This window comes from Talpa europaea, assembly GCF_964194135.1.
Source record: "Talpa europaea genome assembly, chromosome: 8".
Lineage (NCBI taxonomy): Eukaryota > Metazoa > Chordata > Mammalia > Eulipotyphla > Talpidae > Talpa > Talpa europaea.
In genome coordinates, this window is record NC_140075.1 from 18,818,122 (window position 1) to 18,822,789 (window position 4,668).

General features: G+C 49.0%; 1 pseudogene across 1 annotated transcript; it reads right to left on the reverse strand.

The window, feature by feature from the left end:
* Positions 1-956: 956 nt before the first annotated feature.
* Positions 957-1,838, reverse strand: LOC311175194 (olfactory receptor 14A16-like; annotated as a pseudogene). The gene has a single exon. The product of its transcript is annotated as an olfactory receptor 14A16-like (transcript).
* Between the last annotated feature and the right edge of the window lie 2,830 nt (positions 1,839-4,668).

Sequence of the window (4,668 nt, forward strand, 5' to 3'; positions counted from 1 at the left end):
TACACAAAGGACAAAATCACGTTAATTCAAGAGGGCGCCTGTAACACTAGTTTATTGCAGCACTGTTTACAATAGGTAGGCTACTGAAACAACCCAGATTCAGATTGTTTAAGAAACTCCCACCCATCTGTGGGAGATTCATTTCAAGTGCAATTCCTACTTGACTTTTGAACAGAAGAATGAATTTCTCTTGGAGGATGATGCCCCATTAGTTATCGTGATGGTTGGGGGGCCCCACAATCTGTCTCCCCTCCCCTCCCCTCCACAAGGAGGGGTCTTCAGTGGAGACACACACAGGGGCTGTGGGTACAGAGTGCCCAGAACTGGGGTCCCGTGACTGTCTACTCCCAAGGACAAACCCCTTTACAACTGCTTGATTTCACGTAAATGTTGGAGATGAGTGAGTTATAGAACATTATTTCATATACCAGCCATAATATTTAAAAATCTAGGATTTATATATTGAATGTAAAACAGATATGAGTTTTCAAAAATGGCTGCATTATTTCAGGAAATATATTTTTTTAAAGATTTGTTTATTTATTTACATAAGCACTGGGTACTGTCAGAAGTGCATGAGGGTGAAAGTATTCACCAGTGCCAGAGCAGGGAGCACACCAGGCCGACTGACAAAATACACGGCTGAGGGGAGCAGCGGGTGCAGCAGGAGAGGTCTGCACACCATGTGGGACCCTCGCCGGCAATCGGGGATCGAACAAGCGCTGCAGAGACTGCAGGAAGCTTCGCAACACAGTGCTCAACCGTTGTGCCACCTGGGAGGCCCAGGAAATATATTTTTGAAGAATAGAAAAATGTTAAAATTTGTCAAAGGTAATCTGTAATGAAAAGTCTTATTTACTTTAAAATGGTGATTGTAATAGTTAGTGGGAAAATCTTAATAACTGCTGGATTCCTGAATGTAGATGGTGTAATTAATTTAGGAAAACAATGATATCTCACATGCTGGTGTACGGGTCCTTCATCAGTCTCCCCACAGCCGACTTCATGGCTTGATTCCTCAGACTGTAGATGATGGGATTAAAGGTGGGGGGTACCACCGTGTAGAACATAGAAATGACCAGGTAAGACACGGATGGGGTCTCTGAGGTCGGCTTCAGATAAGCAAAGCATCCAGTGGAGAGAAACAGCACCACAACCAGCAAGTGGGGAAGACAGGTGGAGAAGGCCTTGGTCTTCGCTTCTGTGGATGGGATCTTCCTGACAGCAGAGAAGATGTGGACATAGGAAATGACGATGAAAATAAAATAAAATAAAACAGCACATACCCAAAACCACACTAATGAGAATGGAGACAAGTTTGTTCATCAAATTTTCTGAGCAGGAAATAGCCAATAACTGGGGGATGTCACAGAAGAACTGGTGGACCACGTTGGACCCACAGTAGGACAAGGAGAAGGTTCCAGCTGTGTGCATCACAACATGGAGACCCCACACAGCCAGGACACAGCTGTCAGCTGCACACACCTGTCCCTGCTCATGATGACATCGTAGTGCAGGGGGTGACAGATGGCAGCATAGAGGTCAAGGCTCATCACTGTTAAGAGGGTCATCTCTGCACCTGCCGAAAAATTCATCATGAAGAGCTGAACGACACAGCCTGGCAAGGAGATGGAGCTTCTGTGCCTCAGAGAGTTGGCAATGGACTTGGAGACCATGGCTGAGATGCGGCAGAGGTCCAAGAAGGACAGACCCCTTAGGAAGAAGTACATAGGGGTCTGGAGGTGCAGGTCAAGGGTGGTGATGAGGACGATGAGCCCATTCCCAAGCAGAGCGCACAGGGAGAGCAGGGAGAAGAGCAGTGGGTGCAGGAAGCCCATGGTCCCCTGGGTGGGGAACCCCAGGAGGATGAATTCTTTCACTGCCGTGAGATTGGTCACCCCTGGAGCCGTTCATCTGTACAGAAGAGGAAAGAGCTGCAAAATCTTAATACTTCCAATATTGAAAATAGAATGAGTTATCAATACAAGATGTATTTTCTATATAATTATTCCTTCCAGTTCTATGGACACTAATATCACCTATGTCTGCTGTTTCATTCAACTCATTTATTACCACCTCATGTGAATATGTCATTATTACATTCTACACATAAGTCCTGAAAATTGATGAAAACTGAAAATTTTATCTGTCCCCTACAAAACTTGAACAAATTAGAATCTCATATTTGTCAAAAATCTCAACAGAGCTCCCACACTATGCTCCTCGCCCCAGTTGTGCTGCTCCAGCCTCCTGCCCAGGCCCCAGTGTCTCTGCCACGCACACCGCCCTGAGGTTGTCCAGGGCACAGTCCCAGAGGACACATGACCATGACCAGCCCCTCCCCACCCTGGAGAGCCTGTCCCTGCTCCTCCAGCACAGCCCTGGTCTGGGGATGCCCCACAGGGACCGGTGTGCAGGGAGGTGTGGTGTGCGGGTCCCCGTTTTCTTGCTCCCCCGGACCCGACACTGTCCTGAAACTGAATGATTTGGGCTCAGCGTCCCTGTGTGGCGTGTCCTGACAACTCCTCTGTCAGATTCCTGCCCCTGTGGCCTCACTGCTGCCTCCTGATCCGTTCCCTCGTTTCCTCATCTCCCTGCCCCTGATGCCCCACATCTGAGGACCCAGATACCAAGTTTCCCGCAGAGTCTTATCCTGGGTCACACCACACACCCCTCTTGCAGGATGGGCTCATCTACCCCGGGTCCCTCCCGGCCCCTCTGTCCCCCTCAGACTCATGCACGTCTGTGCAGGGAGGAGGCCGCTCCGGAACTGAGTCGGACAGTCTGTGTGTGAGGCTTTCCCTGCTGTTCCCAGGGCCCCGGGTCCCAGGTGCATGTTTGGTCACCCCTGGAGCCATCACTGCATGAAATTCGAGAGGAATAAAACTCCAGGACCATCTGTCAGTGTCTGACCCACGGTGTCTCTCTGCGGTGACCAGCACTGTCCTTCCCCACTGACCTCTCTCTGTGCTCGGTCCTGCATCTCCCCCGCAGGGATCTCACCTCTTGTTCTGCTCAGCGTCTCCAGCTTCAGTGACCTGCAGGTGCCGCCAGTGTCCACACCGCCTGTGGGAGATGCCGAAGGACAGAGAGTTCAACTGACCACAGCCCCTTGCGCAGTCTCCTCCCGTCTCACCACATCCCATGCAAGGGCACCCCTGAAACCCTGATCCTGGCCCCTCCATTACTGTCTCCAGGCCCTAGTCAGCACACATCCAAAGAGGGGGACTCCCACCAGCCTCAAGAATATGAATGGTCAAGGACGCCCCAAATTAGCCTATGGAGTCTCAGCTCCCAGTCCTCACATAACACTGTCCAGTTCCAGCTCCAGGCACACATTTTGGGACCAAGTGGACCGTGATGGCCCCGAGACTGTTCCTGGTCGGCACCCATTCCCTCATCACGGCAGCGGATGGGGTGCCCCCCCCACCCCGTGTCACCGTCTGAGGATCGTCTGGCCGTCATCTCTGCTCATATGTGCTGAGAGGGTGATCTCCTGTCCTACCCTCCTGGTCATTTTCCTGCCCTTCCGCCACCCCAGAAACTGTAGTGGATTCTCCTGAAGCTACTTCCCATGGTCTCAGCCGCTGTCCCTCCTGCAGGATGGGCTCGTCCACCCCCGGGTCCCTCCCAGACTCATGCACATCTGTGCAGGGAGGAGGCCGCTCGGGGGTTGAGCCGGACGGTCTGTGCGTGTGGCTGTCCCTGCCGCTCCCAGGGCACCAGGTCTCCCGGGTGTGGGTTTGTTCCTCCCGCCCAGGCCCGTGCGTGAGTAGGGACATCTGGACATGGGGAAGCCTTGCCCTCTCTGCTCCTCGTCCAATTCCACTTAAAGCAAGAATTTTGGGAGCGTGTAGTAACATAAAATAATTGCAACACTTTGTTGGGAATAATGCCAAATAATTTAATGAAAATAAGGAAACAAATAGGATACATAGGATACATGTTGGTCAAGAATTTTGACATCTGTTTAGTGTTTTGTATACAAATTTAAAATGATGAAATAATTTTTGACATCTATCTCCTCCTGACCCTGTTTAAATACTGTGACTTTGTTTTACAAAATTGGTAACAATCCCTGAGTGAGGGAGTTGGCGAAAAATCCCAAGTTCACGTCCATAAATAGTAAGATGTCCCTGCCAGCCTCACGTTCGTGTCAGAGCCATGAATTGATCAACATGTTGCTGTAAGAGTTACTGATTTTCTACTTGACTCCTCTCTGTCATACTATTTAGGATGAAAAGGCATAACGTTCTGAATTTACCAATATGTAATTTTAATTTTCTCTGGATTTTCTTTTTTTTAATTTTTATTTAGACAAGAACCCAGGTACAGGCCAGAGGTGCAGGGGTGAGAGGATTCCCCAGAGACAGAGCAGGGAGCAGAACAGGCAGAAGGACTGAAACACACTGCTGAGGGGAGCAGCAGGGAGACAGGAGGGGTCTGCTGCGCCTCCTCTAAACTTTCTATGCTACAATCTAATCTCATTAATTGTTGTGATTTTGTTCAGTACAAAAACAAACTCAGTGTCCTGAATGCTAAAATCCAGGTATGAAGCAAAAACCATCATATCTCCCATAAATCAAAATCTTCTAATGTGATCAATGTATTGAAAGTCAGTATCTTTGATCATCTTAAATATAAATATATATATATATATACTTTTTT